Consider the following 17,296-nt stretch of genomic DNA (forward strand, 5'->3'; position numbering starts at 1 on the left):
GCCACAAGGGCATATTTCAGGCAATATTTGAACACTCGAGGTTTATCACTCATTTTTTTCACTTCTGTTCTAAACTTATTGAAAATGAAACAAACTGAATAGTGCATACTTTCTGAACAGTGCTTACAAGAGCCTTATCCAAGTACAATTTATTTTTATGTCCTATGTTGACTGAATGAAGGTCATAGTTTCTTCCAAATGAGTCAATATTGTCAACAAAAAAATCTTGTGATGGAAGATATGTACAGTGATGGTGGAGTAAGAATTTTGAGACACTTGAGCAACTGCCTACATAATGTTTGGAAACTGACACAGAGAATAAGCCTGCCTACCTTTCTTTGGCTAAGAATGTCCTTAGTGAGTGCACAGAGTTATTTCCCAAAAATATGATACCATAGGACACAAAAGAGTGAAAGCAAGCAAAGTAAAGAAGCCTTCACTTTTCAGTGTCAGTGGAGATTATTCTTATACTGCAGATAGCAGTAATCAGTTCCTGCACAAGATCTTGAACATGATACATGCAAGAAAGCATTTTATCTACCAAGAAAGCCATGGTGATGATCACTTTCCTTTATTCTTATACATCAGTTTGTTAGAGCTCTGTTAGGAGTAAACAAGAACACTATATGATGTAGTAATAAACACTGACAAATGAAGATAAGTTACAACTGCATGCACTACTTGCTTGAATGACTTATAGGTTTCTGCAGAGAAACACAGAACTTTTTTGAGTGTGTGTATGTGTGAGGGGGGGGGGGGGGCAGGCTGGGGGGATATACAATGTAGAACACTGGAGGAATATTGCATAGAAAATGCAGTAAAAACAGCTGTGATATTACTGCCCACATTAAAAGTTATTCTTGTATTATATATAAAAAGAAAGATGATGAGACTTACCAAACAAAAGCGCTGGCAGGTCGATAGACACACAAACAAACACAAACATACACACAAAATTCAAGCTTTTGCAACAAACGGTTGCTTCTATCCCTCTTTCCTGACGAAGCAACCGTTTGTTGCGATAGCTTGAATTTTGTGTGTATGTTTGTGTTTGTTTGTGTGTCTATCGACCTGCCAGCGCTTTTGTTTGGTAAGTCTCATCATCTTTCTTTTTAGATATATTTTTCCCACGTGGAATGTTTCCCTCTATTATATATATAATAGAGGGAAATATATAATAGAGGGAAACATTCCCTCTATTATATATATATAATAGAGGGAAACATTCCACTTTTCCCACGTGGAATGTTTCCCTCTATTTATATATATATATATATATATATATATATATATATAGAGAGAGAGAGAGAGAGAGAGAGAGAGAGAGAGAGAGAGAGAGAGAGGGAAACATTCCACGTGGGAAAAGTATATCTAAAAAGAAAGATGATGAGACGTGTATATATATATATATATATATATATATATATATATATATATATATATATATATATATATATATACACGTAACACCAGCTTTAGCTACCTTTGAGATTGGATGTGGTGAGTTTATGTTAGTCAAGAGTGCCTTTAAGGTGAGAAAGACGCCATTATCAACACTTCACTGAGTTTGAACATGGTCATGCAATAGGGCTATGAGGAGCTGGGTGTTCCTTCTGTGATATTGCAGAAGGGCATGCATGGCATTAGTGTTGCCACTGTATATGACTGCTGGCTGCAGTGGTCATGAGAATGTACCGTTGTGAGAAGACCAGACTCTGGATAGCCATGTGGCACTACCAAGAGGGAAAACCATCATGTTTTGCATATGGCTTTGGTGCATTATACTGCACCTGCAGCAGCAGTTTGAGCAGCAGTTGGCACCACAATGACACAGCGAACTGTTAGAAATTGGTTACTTCAAGGACGGTTCCAAACCAGATGCCCTGTGGCGTCCATTCCACTGACACCAAACCAACTTCATTTGCAATTTAAGTGGTGTCAAACAAGAGCTCATTAGAGGGCAGGGTGCAGGTCTGTTGCATTCTATGATGAAAGCTGTTTCTGCCTCAATATCAGTGATGGTCATTTGTTGGTTAGAAGCAGGCCAGTTGAGGGCCAGCAACCAACCTGTCTGTGAGCTAGACACACTAGACGTACACCAGGAGTTATGGTCTTGGGTGCAATTTTGTATGACAGCAGGAGCACTCTCATTGATATTTCATGCACGCAGATTGCAAAATTGTATGACAAACAAGTGATTCAACGTGTTGTGCTGCCATTCATGAACTGGATCCTAGGGGTGTTTTCCAACAGTATAATGCTCATCCACACTCTGTTGTTGTAACCCAGCATGCTCTATAGAGTGTCAACATGTTGCCTAGGCCTCGTCGATTATGAGATCTGACTTCATTCAAGCACATATGTGATGTCATTGAATGATAACTCCAGCGTCACCCATAAACAGCATTAACGACCCTGCATTTGCCAACCGAATGCAACAGAGATGGAAATACATTCCACAACCTAACATCCAGCACCTCTACAACACAATGCATGCACATTTGCATGATTGCACTCAACATTCTGGGAGTTGCACCAGTCATTAATGTACCAGCATTTCACATTTGCAGTGGCTTATCTCACACTTACATTTACCTGCAATCTTGCAATGTTACTCACTTAAGTATGTTACCCAGACAAATGTATTCCAGAAATTACATTACTCTATATTAATTAATTTTTGGTGTTGCAAATTTTTTTTCTGTCAATTGGTCCATGTGTGTGTGTGTGTGTGTGTGTGTGTGTGTGTGTGATCATAATGCTATATGGTTAAAACTAAAAACTAAAATGCCTGCATCATATTGCAGTGGAATGACACATATTACACTTCTAAATTATGAACACATTGACAAATTGGCATGGAATGATATCCTTGAAAGTGCTCATCTTGAGCATGGATTTGTATTATTTATCAGTGTATGCACAGTTACAGTTAATACCTGTTGCCCTTAGGCACTGAAAAAAATCTATCTGCCAGAAAACATGGCCTCACACATGTTCTTCAATGTTCACACCTGATCTACAAAAGCTTAGAACTCAAGTGATGGATTCCTATGACAAATCAAAACAGTTTGATGCAGACTAAACCTACTCACATAAGATTAAAGATTAAATATAGGGCAGAAGGCGAATGATGATTACATTAATATCACCCAAAATAAATGTAAAGCTGCATAGCATGTTATCTAGACCCATTTGGGAAGAAATAAGGACAGCAAAAATCCTTCCTGTGATGTTGGTATGATGTCAGATGATTTTAACACTTCCCTCATTATTGTTTGTAACATGAATAACACTGTTGCAAATGAACAAAGCCATATATACACTATGTGATCAAACGTATCTGGACACACCCAAAAAACACACATTTTTCATATTAGGTGCATTGGGCTGCCACCTACTGCCAGGTACTCCATATCAGTGACCTCAGTAGTCATTATACATTGTGAGAGAACAGAATGGGGCACTCCGAGTAACTCATGGACTTTGAACGTGGTCAGGTGATTGGGTGTCACTTGTCTGTCATATGTCTGTACATGAGATTTCCACACTCCTAAACATCCCTAGGTCCACTGTTTCCAATTTGATAGTGAGGTGGAAATATGAAGGGACATGTTCAGAACAGAAATGTACAGGTTGACTGACAGGGACTGCAGACAGTTGAAGAGGGTTGTGATGTGTAATAGGCAGACATGTATCCAGACTATGACACAGGAATTCCAAACTGCATCAGGATCCACTGCAAGTACTAAGACCGTTAGGCGGGAGGTGAGAAAACTTGGATTTCATGGTTGAGCGGCTGCTTATAAGCCACACATCACACTGGTTCATGCCAAATGGTACCCTGCTTGGTGTAAGGAGTGTAAACATTGGACTATTGAACAGTGGAAAAATGTTGTGCGGAGTGACGAATCATGGTACACAATGTGGCAATCCAATGGCGGGGTGAGGGTATGGCAAACACCCAGTGAACGTCATCTGCCAGTGTGTGTAGTGCCAACAGTAAAATTCAGAGGCAGTGGTGTTATGGTGTGGTCATGTTTTTCATGGAGGGGGCTTGCACACATTGTTGTTTTGTATGGGACTCTCACAGTACAGGGCTACATTGATTTATTAAGCACCTTCTTGCTTCTCACGATTGAAGAGCAGTTCGGGGATGGTGATTGCATCTTTCAATATGATCGAGCACCTGTTCATAATTCATGGCCTGTGGCAGAGTGGTTACATGACAATAATATCCCAGTAATGGGCTGGCATGCACAGAGTTCTGACCTTCATCGTATAAAACACCTTTGGGATGTTTTGGAACACCGACTTTGTGCCAGGCCTCTCCGACCATCATCAGCATCTCTCCTTAGTGCTGCACTCCATGAAGAATGGGCTGCCATTCCCCAAGAAACCTTCTGGCATCCGACTGAACATATGCCTGCGAGAGTGGAATCTGTCATCAAGGCTAAGTGTGGACCAACACCATTTCAAATTACAGAATTACTGATAGAGGGAGTCACGAACTTATAAGTCACTTTCAGTCAGGTGTCCAGATACTTTTGATCACATAGTGTATAATACACAAAACTCAGATCATCCAAAAACTTCCTGCAACTTTTTAAATTGAAAGAGGTAAAAATAAACAGTGATAGTGCAGCTATAGTAAAATTAAGTCCCTTGAAATCAGAGTATGTTTCAGTGCCTCCAGTTTTGTAATCAAAAATTTTTGTATCTAATAGCACATCCACAAAGTTCAATGTTTGCTTGGATGTTTAGTTGGGCTCTTTCACTTCATCCTAGACACAAAGAAGATGGCAAAACATGTCCTAATAATTACCACACAATCTATCTAACATTTATCTTTGTGATTGTAGTAACATATTGCTTGCAGCTCTAAATCATGATCATCTACCAGCAAACAACATTCTACATGATTACCAATGTGCTTTCAGGTCTGGTTTGCCAATAGTGAAAGTATTTAGTAACATTGTTTTGGTTGTTTTGATTCAAATTAAAAATCTCTTAATGCAAAGGTTATGGGTCTTAGCATGACACTTGACCATAGCTGTGCCAAGAGGAAAGTGTACCCTTGGCACAACTGCCAAGGCATGCCCCTCTCTCCCTCTACTGCAGCAATAGTAAAATTAAGTCACTCAAAATCAGATGATGTCAGCAGTCTCTCCAGTTCTGTAATACATTTTTTTATGTAATAGCACATCCACAAAGTTCAATGATTGCTTGGATATTTAGTTGGGCTCTTTCACTTCATCCTAGACACAAAGAAGAATGGCAAAACATGTCCTAATAATTACTACACAATCTATCTAACATTTATCTTTGTAATTGTAGTAACATACTGCATGCAGCTCTAAATTATGAACATCTGCCAGCAAACAACATTCTACGTGATTACCAATGTGGTTTCAGGTCAGGTTTGCCAATAGTGGAAGAATTTAATAACATTGTTTTGGTTGTTCTGATTCAAATCAAAAATCCCTTAATGCAATGATTATGTGTCTTAGCAAGACACTTGACCAGAGCTGTACCAACAGGACTGTGTGGCCTTGATACAACTGTCAAAGTGCCTCCATCTCTCCCTCTACCCCTAGAAAAACTAAACTACCTTTTTGCAATTTGTTTACTTAGATTCAGGAACTTCTGTTTTCTTGTAAGGCAGATTAAATAAATATGAAGCGTTATTGAAATATATTGTTTAAATAAACTATATAGATGAAATGACAGATAGCCATACAGTAGGTGCAACCACACTGAAAGAGTATCTGCAAGAAGGCCAGACTAACTCATGGCCCTTTAACACTGGGAACAGCCATTTCAGTGGTTGCAGAGGCAAAAATCTGCATAATTGACTGAAGTGGCCTTGTAACATTAGCCAAAATGACTTTGCTGTGATGATACTGTGAATGGCTGACAGCAAGGGGAAATATAACCATTCCTTTTTTACAGCTTGCTGCTGTACTGTATGGTTCAATGATGAAGGCATTCCCTCAGGTTAAATGTTCATTCCCCTCACTGGATGGGATCTACTCAGGGGAATATCATTGTCAGGAGAAACAAAACCATCATTCAGTGGGCTGAAGATTGTAACGTCAGATATCTTAATCAGGTAGGTAGTTTAGAAAATTTAAAAAGGCAAATGGATAGGTTGAAGTTAGATATAATGGGAATTAGTGAAGTGTAGCAGCATGATAGACAAACATGACTTTTATCAGTTCACTGCACTGTCATCAACACAAAATCAGATGGGTTTAATGCTGAAGTAAATCTAATGATGAATAATAAAACAGAAATATGAGAAAGCTACCATGAACAACATAATGAGTACATTATCATGGCCATGATAGACGAAAGCCAACAGCCACCATGGTAGTACAAGTTTATATGCAAACTGGCTTCGCAGATGATGAAGATATTGACAGAATGTGTTATGAGATAAAGGAAATTATTCAGATAGTTACAGGAAATGAAAGTTTTATTGTGGTAGGTGACTCTAATTCAGTAGTAGGGAAAGGGAAAGATGGGAAATAGTAGGAGAGCACTGACTGGGGGAATGAAAAAGGAGGGCACCTGATAGAATTTTGCACAGAACATAACTGAATCATGGTGAACATTTGGTTTAAGAATCATATAAGAACATTGTATATGTGGATAAGACATAGGGGCACTGGAATCTTTCAGACTGATTGTATAATGGTAAAATAGAAATTAAGAAACCAGAGTTTAAATTGTAAGACTTTTCAGGACCAGATGAGGACTTGGGCCATAATTTATTGGTTATGAGCTGTAGACTGAAGCTGAAGAAATTGCAAAAAGGTAGAAAATTAAGGAGATGGGATCTAGATGAATCAAATGAATAGAGGTTGTTAAAAGTTTCAGAGTGAGAATCAGGCAATGTTGGACATGAACACATTAAGGAACACAATAGAAGACAAATGTGTAATTCTGTGGCAGAAATTGTAAGGGTTAAAAGGGATCTCATAGGTAAAAAGACAAGACCTCATGAAAATCTTGGATAACTAAAGAGATACTGAATTTAACTGATGAAAGGAGAAAATATAAAAATGAAGCAGTCAAAACGAAATACAGAAGCCTAAAACATGAGATACAGAAAGTCCAAAAAGATTAGGTAGGAAGTGTTAGAGGACAAATGCAAGGTTCTAGAAGCAAACAGAACTAAAGGAAAGATAGATGCTTCCTATAGGAAAATTAAAGATACCTTTAGAGGAAAGAGAATCAACTGTACAAATATCAAGAGCCATGCAAAGGAGGGACAACTGAAAGGTGGGAGGAATATATAGTCTAGTCACAATAATGTGACTACCTGTCGAAAGCCTGCATAACCACCTTTTGTAGTGCATACTCCTGTCAGGCATGCAGGAAGAGTGTCAGTGAGGTTGTGGAAGGTACCAACAGGGATGTGGAGTCATATTGATTCCAGTGTTGTGGCCAGCTGCACTATGTTTCTTGACTGAGGATGATTAGTGCCAACAGCCCGATCCAGATTTTACCATAGATTCTTGGTTGGGTTTAAGTCCAGTGGGTTTGGTGGGCAGGGGAGTTTGGTAAACTCATCCTGGTTCTCTTCAAATCATACACATACACTTGCAAGCTAGGTGATATGTTGCATTGTCCTGCTATTAGATGTCATCATGCTGAGGAAAAACAAACTGCTCTAGGAGTGGACATGGTCCCTAAGGAGAGATGCACACTTTTGTTGATCCACTGTGGCACAAAAACATTTCCCAGACCTTAATGCTCCCTCCTCTGTCTGTGATCCTTCCGACAATCATTGCAGTGTCTTTGCTTCATATGTTTCACACTGATAGAGCATAAAATGTGATTCATCTTAAAAGGTCACCTGTTGTCACACATTGGATGTCTGGTTGCTGTACCGGGATGCAAATTCCAGACCAGGAACCTGCTGCAGCAGCCCATACAAACCAAGATTTGTTGAAGAGTTATTGACGAGACCCTGTTGGTAGCTCTTTGGTTCATCTGGGCAGTCAGCTGATCAACATTTGTATGTCTGTTCACCTGTACACAGCTCCACAGCCATCATTCACCCTGTTATCTATGGCCCCTGCTGCACCACAGTTGACTCAATGCCAGTTTTGGACATTTTGCTATGCACGGTATACTTTCACCACGGCAGCATACAACAGTTTACAAACTTAGTCATTTCAGAAATGCCTCCACTCTTGCCCGAAAGCCAGTAATCATGCCCTTTTGGACGTCAGATTAGTCACTTTGTTTACATATTATGGCAATAATTGCACTTTATTTTACATCTCAAGATGTGCTTTATACATCCTCCACTTCTAGTGCTACCACTTACTGTCTGTGAGTGGTTATTACATGTTGATGTTAAACATCACATTTATGTGATTTATTGGACTGCGTATCTATATTGACTCTACAAAGGAAATGAACTTGAAGACAGTATTATAGAAAAGGAAGAGGACATAAACATGGATGAGATGTGAGCTTTGACAATGTGAGGAGAATTTGACTGTGCACTCAAACATTTAAGTGTAAACAAAGCCCCTGGAGTAGATGATATTCCCTCAGAATTATTGAGATTCCTCAGTGAGCCAGACATGACAAAATTACTCTACTTGGTGTCCAAGATATATGACATAGGCAGAATACACTCAGGCTTTAGAAGAACAAAGTAATTCCAATTCTAATGAAGGCCACTGTTAACAGGTGCAAGTACTACCAAACCATAAGTCATGGTTGCAAAATATTGACATGAATTATTAGAGAAAAACGGAAAAAATGGTAGAGGTTGACCTTGGGGAAGAAGACTATGGGTTCTGTAAAAATGAGTAAATGTGCTAGACAGTAGTGAACTTACAATTTACCCTAGAACACAAGTTATTAAATAAAGGAGATCCAATGTTTATACCATTTTCAGATTTAGAGAAAGCTTTTGACAATGTGGACTGGACTACACTCTTTGAAATTTTAGAGGTAGCAGGGATAAAATAAAGGGGACCAAATGGTTATTTACAGCTTTTAGAGAAACTGCACTGCAATTATAAGAGTTCAAGGACATCAAAGGGAAGTCATAGTTGGGAAGGGTGTGAGACAGGTGTGTAGCCTATCCATAATGTTATTCAATCTTTATTTTGAGCAGGCTGTGAAGGAAACAAAAGAGAAATTTTGAAAGGTAAGTAAATTACAGGCAGAAAACATAACAACTTTGCAGTTTGTTGATGACATTGTAATTCTGTCAGAGATGTCTAAGGACTTGGAAGAGCAGTTGAAGGGATTAGATAGTGTCTTGAAAATAGATTATGAGATGAACACTAACAAAAGTAAAACAACAGTAATGGAATGCAGTCAAATAACTTAGGTGATGCAAAGGGAAATAGATTATAAATGAGACACTAAAAGTAGTGCAGTGGAACTTCACTTAATGCACACCTTGCATTATGTGCAGTTCACATAACGAGCAAAACAAAACGTAAAAAATGACTCATGTAACAAGGAATGTTTCACATAATGAGTGGTAACAAGCTAGTGTTTCATCATCAGCAATTTGCACGCAGTGGGGGAAATGTTCAACTATATTAACACCTTTAATTGTCTGTAGCAGCATATGAACAATGTATTTTAGTATGTACTGCAGTCTGGGTTTAATGCTATTTCTGCTATCATCTTACTGAAGCTTATGATCACACATTTTTCTATACTTGTGTGCACACAGTGTTTTTTGGGTGCAGATTTTAATAACCTTCATAGAAATGTCCCCAAAGATAAAGCCACAAGAAAATGACCTTGGAAATGAAATGTAAAATCGTTGAGGAGTGTGAATGTTGTGTGAACGTTGCTGATTTAACTAGCACCTACAGTCAGTCTATAACAGATATTTGTTTCAAAGGGAGTGACAAGAGTATCTGTATGATGTCAAAAGGTTGCGCCTTATTTGGATAAATGAAAAGCCGTTGCAAGGCAACACTATTAATGAGAACATCATTGGTGAGAAGGTGAGAATGATTTTCACCAACCTCATTAAGAAGATGCCATGATCATCAGCGGTCAAAGAAGTGTTTAAGGGATGCTGTGGGTGGTTCAATAAGTTTAAGAGAAGAATCGCCATCCACAGTGTTGTAAGGCATGTTGAAGTAGCCAGCTCCGACACAAAGGCAGCAGGGAACTTCATCAGCAAGTTCAAGATGCTTGTAGATTCTGAGGGTTACATGCAGCAACAGGTTTTTAATTGAGACAAGATGGGTCTATTCTGGGAAAATACGCCAAAGCTTACCTATATAACAGTAGTGGAGAATGCATTGCCCAGACACAAGCCAATGAAAGACCATGTCACACTGCTATTCTGTGCCAATGCAAGTGGTGATATGAAAATTACTCTGCTGATTGTTAAGCATTCAGAAACTCCATGGGCCTTCAAGAAGCATAAAGTCCAGAAGAGCATGTTAAATGTGATGTGGAGGTCCAACAATAAGGCTTGGGTGACACGTGATCTTTTTTCTGATTGGATCGGTGAAGTGTTTGGTCCTTCAGTGAAAAAATACACTCCTGGAAATGGAAAAAAGAACACATTGACACTGGTGTGTCAGGCCCACCATACTTGCTCCAGACACTGCGAGAGGGCTGTACAAGCAATGATCACACGCACGGCACAGCGGACACACCAGGAACCGCGGTGTTGGCCGTCGAATGGCGCTAGCTGCGCAGCATTTGTGCACCGCCGCCGTCAGTGTTAGCCAGTTTGCCGTGGCATACGGAGCTCCATTGCAGTCTTTAACACTGGTAGCATGCCGCGACAGCGTGGGCGTGAACCGTATGTGCAGTTGACGGACTTTGAGCGAGGGCGTATAGTGGGAATGCGGGAGGCCGGGTGGACGTACCGCCGAATTGCTCAACACATGGGGCGTGAGGTCTCCACAGTACATCGATGTTGTCGCCAGTGATCGGCGGAAGGTGCACGTGCCCGTCGACCTGGGACCGGACCGCAGCGACGCACGGATGCACGCCAAGACTGTAGGATCCTACGCAGTGCCATAGGGGACCGCACCGCCACTTCCCATCAAATTAGGGACACTGTTGCTCCTGGGGTATCGGCGAGGACCATTCGCAACCGTCTCTATGAAGCTGGGCTACGGTCCCGCACACCGTTAGGCCGTCTTCCGCTCATGCCCCAACATCGTGCAACAGGCGTGAATGGAGGGACAAATGGAGACGTGTCGTCTTCAGCGATGAGAGTCGCTTCTGCCTTGGTGCCAATGATGGTCGTATGCATGTTTGGCACCGTGCAGGTGAGCGCCACAATCAGGACTGCATACGACCGAGGCACACAGGGCCAACACCCGGCATCATGGTGTGGGGAGTGATCTCCTACACTGGCCGTACACCACTGGTGATCATCGAGGGGACACTGAATAGTGCACGGTACATCCAAACCGTCATCGAACCCATCGTTCTACCATTCCTAGACTGGCAAGGGAACTTGCTGTTCCAACAGGACAATGCACGTCCGCATGTATCCCGTGCCACCAAACGTGCTCTAGAAGGTGTAAGTCAACTACCCTGGCCAGCAAGATCTCCGGATCTGTCCCCCATTGAGCATGTTTGGGACTGGATGAAGCGTCGTCTCACGTGATCTGTGCGTCCAGCACGAACGCTGGTCCAACTGAGGCACCAGGTGGAAATGGCATGGCAAGCCGTTCCACAGGACTACATCCAGCATCTCTACTATCGTCTCCATGGGAGAATAGCAGCCTGCATTGCTGCGAAAGGTGGATATACACTGTACTAGTGCCAACATTGTGCATGCTCTGTTGCCTGTGGTTCTGTCAGTGTGATCATGTGATGTATCTGACCCCAGGAATGTGTCAATAAAGTTTCCCCTTCCTGGGACAATGAATTCACGGTGTTCTTATTTCAATTTCCAGGAGTGTATTTGCTTGAGATGAATCTGCCTTCCATGTCTTGCTTGTTATGGGCAATACTCCTGCCCATTCAACAGGCCTACAAGACCACCTCATTAAAGGTTTTCAGTTCATCAAGGTCCAATTTCTACCTCCCATCATCACTCTACTCCAGCTTATGGACCAGCAGATTATTTCTAACCTTAAGAATCTCTACACGAAAGCACTTCTTGAGCATTGCTTTGAGTTGACTGAAGCTACCAACCTCACTCTCAGAGAGTTTTGGAAATATCACATCAACATCATTGCCTGCATCCGGATGATCAAAAAGTGTGGGAAGAGGCTACCAGGAGAACTCTCCCTCATGCTTGGAAGAAGCTTTGGCCAGAGTGCATTGTCAAATGTGACTCTGAGGCATTTGAGTCTGTACCTGTGGAGCCTGTAGTCAACGAGATTGTGTCTTTGGTCAAGAGCATGGGACAAGAAGTAGATAACAATGATAATGATGAGCTTGTGGAAGATCACAGCCAAGAAATGACCACCGAAGAGCTTATGGAGTTGCAGTGCGTTTTACAGCAGGAAGCTGTGGAGAGGAGTTCTTCAGAGGAGAAGGAGGAAGTGGTAACAGCAAAGCAGCAATCTTCTGGTGCAATAACAGAAATGCTGAAAGCATGGGAATCAGTTCCATCATACACTGAAAATCACCACCCCAATAAAGCAGTGGCTATGCATGTCACAAATTTATTTGATGATAATTCTGTGTCACATTTTTGCCAAGTGTTGAAGCGTTGGCAGAGATAATTAGCTATAGACATCTTCCTAGGGAAAAAGAATTAGTTATGTATCATGAATAATAAAGTACATAATACAGTATGTGTAATTTTCTTTTAGTACTTTTAGTACTTTTTCTGCATGGAATGCTTCATCATATTTTAAATTAATTTATACGGGATGTATTGTTTCACTTAAAATGAGTGTTTTGCACTACAAGCAAGATTCTGGAACAAATTATGCTCATTATGCGAGGTTTGACTTATTTGACTTTAATTATTTGTGCATTATAAGAACAGATGGTGGACAAAGTAGAGAGAATATAAAATCCAGACTGAAAATGCAAGAACAACTTTTCTGAAAAGGTGGAGTTTGTTAACAGTTAACATAATCTTAAGTATTAGGAAGTCTTTTCTCAAAGTATTTGTCTGGATTGTAGCCTTGATTGGGAGTAGAATGTAGACAAATGGCAATAAAGACAAAAAGCAGATAGGAGCTTTTGAAATGTCATCACATAGAAGAAGGCTGAAGTTTAGATGGGTAAATGGAATAGCAAATGAATTGAAATGGGGAAACTAGACTAAGACAAGGGGTCAATCTGTAGGACACATGTTGAGGCATCGAGGAATTATCGGTTGGGAAATGGAAGTAGGTGTTGTAGGGGTCAAAAACTATAGAGGATGACCAAGGCTTGGTTACAGAAATCTGGTCACTCCAACAGAAATGCACACTATTTTTTTTTAAATCCATCTTTTATTGTACATGTTTGAAAGTTTTACAATGTGTAGATACATCCTTTAGGAACAATATTTTCATTTCTCCACACAATTTCCATCCATCTCAACTGCCTTATGCCATCTTGGAGCCAGCGCCTGTATACCTGCACAGTAAAATTCTGGACCAAACTGTTGGAGCCACTGTTTGGCAGCGTGCACAAGGGAGTCATCATCTTCAAACCTTGTTCCACGAAGAGAGTCTTTCAGTTTCCCAAAGAAATGATAGTCACATGGAGCCAGGTCAGGACTGTAAGGCAGGTGTTTCAGTGTTGTCCATCTGAGTTTTGTGACCGCTTCCATGGTTTTTTTGACTGACATATGGCCATGCATTGTCGTGCAGCAGCAAAACATCCTGCTTTTGCCGATGTGGTCAAACATGACTCGGTCGAGCTTGAAGTTTCTTCAGTGTCATCACATATGCATCAGAATTTATAGTGGTTCCATCTGGCATGATGTCCACAAGCAAGAGTCCTTCGGAATCGAAAAACACTGTAGCCATAAATTTTCCAGCGGAAGGTGTGGATTTGAATTTTTTTTCTTGGATGAATTTGCATATTGCCACTCCATTGATTGCCTCTTCGTCTCTGGTGAAAAAAATGGAGCCATGTTTCATCACCTGTCACAATTCTTCCAAGAAATTCATCTCCACCATTCTCGCACTATACCAAAAGTTCACTGCCACCATTTTTCTTGTTTCTTTGTGAGCCACTGTCAACATCCTGGGAACCCACCTGGCACAAAGCTTTTTTAACACCAACACTTTCAGTTTTCTGCAAACACTTCCCTCCCCTATCCCAACATAGCGTGACAATTCATTCACTGTGATACATCTGTCAGCAGTCACCAGTTCGTTAACTCTCTGCACATTGTCTGGAGTGTGTGCAGTACGAGGCCTGCTGCTGCGAGAACAATCCTCAATATTACTGTGCCTGCTTTTGTCACGTAACCTGCTTGCCCACTGACTAACTGTACTGCAATTGACAGCAGCATCTCCATACACCTTTTTCAATGTCTTGTGGATGTTTCCCGCTGTCTCGTTTTCACAACACAGGAATTCTACACTCCTGGAAATTGAAATAAGAACACCGTGAATTCATTATCCCAGGAAGGGGAAACTTTATTGACATATTCCTGGGGTCAGATACATCACATGATCACACTGACAGAACCACAGGCACATAGACACAGGCAACAGAGCATGCACAATGTCGGCACTAGTACAGTGTATATCCACCTTTCGCAGCAATGCAGGCTGCTATTCTCCCATGGAGACGATTGTAGAGATGCTGGATGTAGTCCTGTGGAACGGCTTGCCATGCCATTTCCACCTGGTGCCTCAGTTGGACCAGCGTTCGTGCTGGACGTGCAGACCGCGTGAGATGACGCTTCATCCAGTCCCAAACATGCTCAATGGGGGACAGATCCAGAGATCTTGCTGGCCAGGGTAGTTGACTTACACCTTCTAGAGCACGTTGGGTGGCACGGGATACATGCGGACGTGCATTGTCCTGTTGGAACAGCAAGTTCCCTTGCCGGTCTAGGAATGGTAGAACGATGGGTTCGATGACGGTTTGGATGTACCGTGCACTATTCAGTGTCCCCTCGATGATCACCAGTGGTGTACGGCCAGTGTAGGAGATCGCTCCCCACACCATGATGCCAGATGTTGGCCCTGTGTGCCTCGGTCGTATGCAGTCCTGATTGTGGCACTCACCTGCACGGCGCCAAACACGCATACGACCATCATTGGCACCAAGGCAGAAGCGACTCTCATCGCTGAAGATGACACGTCTCCATTCATCCCTCCATTCACGCCTGTCGCGACACCACTGGAGGCGGGCTGCACGATGTTGGGGCGTGAGCGGAAGACGGCCTAACGGTGTGCGGGACCGTAGCCCAGCTTCATGGAGACGGTTGCGAATGGTCCTCGCCGATACCCCAGGAGCAACAGTGTCCCTAATTTGCTGGGAAGTGGCGGTGCGGTCCCCTATGGCACTGCGTAGGATCCTACAGTCTTGGCGTGCATCCGTGCGTCGCTGTGGTCCGGTCCCAGGTCGACGATCACGTGCACCTTCCGCCGACCACTGGCGACAACATCAATGTACTGTGGAGACCTCAAGCCCCACGTGTTGAGCAATTCGGCGGCATGTCCACCCGGCCTCCCGCATGCCTACTATACGCCCTCGCTCAAAGTCCGTCAACTGCACATACGGTTCACGTCCACGCTGTCGCGGCATGCTACCAGTGTTAAAGACTGCGATGGAGCTCCGTATGCCACGGCACACTGGCTGACACTGATGGCGGCGGTGCACAAATGCTGCGCAGCTAGCGCCATTCGACGGCCAACACCGCGGTTCCTGGTGTGTCCGCTGTGCCGTGCGTGTGATCATTGCTTGTACAGCCTCTCGCAGTGTCCGGAGCAAGTATGGTGGGTCTGACACACCGGTGTCAATGTGTTCTTTTTTCCATTTCCAGGAGTGTATGACAGCACGTTGCTTCTGACTAACGTCAAGTGTAGCAGCCATCTTGAAGACATGTTGTAATGGTGCCAGTCATGGGAACAGGTTGAACTAAGTTTGAAAACAAGCGGGAAGGATGTATCTACACACTGTAAAACTTTCACACATGCAGAATGAAAACTGTATTTTTACAAAAGTAGTGTGCATTTCTTTTGGAGTGACCCTCGTAGCTCACATTATTTTTTTAGTGATGTAGAGGCTTGCACAGTATAGAACAGCATGTAGAGCTGCATCAAACCTTTCTCCGGATGGGAAACAACAACAAAAACAGATGAAAATTTTGTAACATCCAATTAAATACATCATTATTTTAATTTAAATACAAGTTGAATAAACTTTCTAAAACTCTGAAAATAAAAAAATCTGTGTCTTATTTTTTATGTCAGCTATGGCACACTGATTTTGGTGTGATGTATAATAAATGACAGATTTTGTTTCTTAGTCATAAATTATCAATAGTGCACCAATTATTAATTGGAAATAAAAGAAAAGGGGCTATAATTAAATGCAAAGAACATGTACTTTCCCAAAAATTACATTTTTGTTACAATTTTAGTTTCCATTCCATTGCTTTGAGAGAAGCAAACTCATTGTTTATGTCATTGGACCCAAATTTATAAGCAGTGTTGAATACTACTGACAAGATAGCTGAATTTGACAGTCTAGTTCACCTATACTCAATCCTAAGTAGTTTTTTTTATCATCCTTAATTTTCTGAAACTTGCTGAAAAGATGTTGCAGTCAATGGAATAGTCATAACTATCATCTAAGCCTTTGTGATGTTTGGATAAGCGTCTTGTAACCCATACTTAGAAAAAAAAAAGTTCAAATGGGAATCTATGTCAGTGCTCATCAGCAACTCTTTCCCCTGGAATTTGAAAGCCACTATTTGATTAACTAACTCAACTGTAGTGATATTGCTGCTGTATTGGACACCAAAATCTGCTTCACATTTTTCAAAATAAGATACAGAGCTGTCATTTAAGATGTTGTAACAGGAAAAGTAAGGCATATGTTTTATGTGAGATCTGTTTCCCATCTAACTTATTATTCCTCCATACTGCCCTGCTCTTGACTCTGCCAGTACATATTTCGTCCAAAAAACACTTTGTTGTGATTTTAAGGGCTCATGACTGTCAATGATCAGATCATACCTAGTCACCAAACAGTACACCTGAGTGACAGAAAACAAATGTTACAGTTCAACAGTATGAGATTGAATTTTTTGGATGTCACAGAGGATGTGCTGCAAGGCCCTGTGTCTAGATCTTTATTCTTCATAATGTACATAAATGACTGGTCTAGTATCTTGTTGTCTAAGTAAAGTCCA

Source organism: Schistocerca cancellata, chromosome 4, assembly GCF_023864275.1.
Source record: "Schistocerca cancellata isolate TAMUIC-IGC-003103 chromosome 4, iqSchCanc2.1, whole genome shotgun sequence".
In the NCBI taxonomy this organism is placed as follows: domain Eukaryota; kingdom Metazoa; phylum Arthropoda; class Insecta; order Orthoptera; family Acrididae; genus Schistocerca; species Schistocerca cancellata.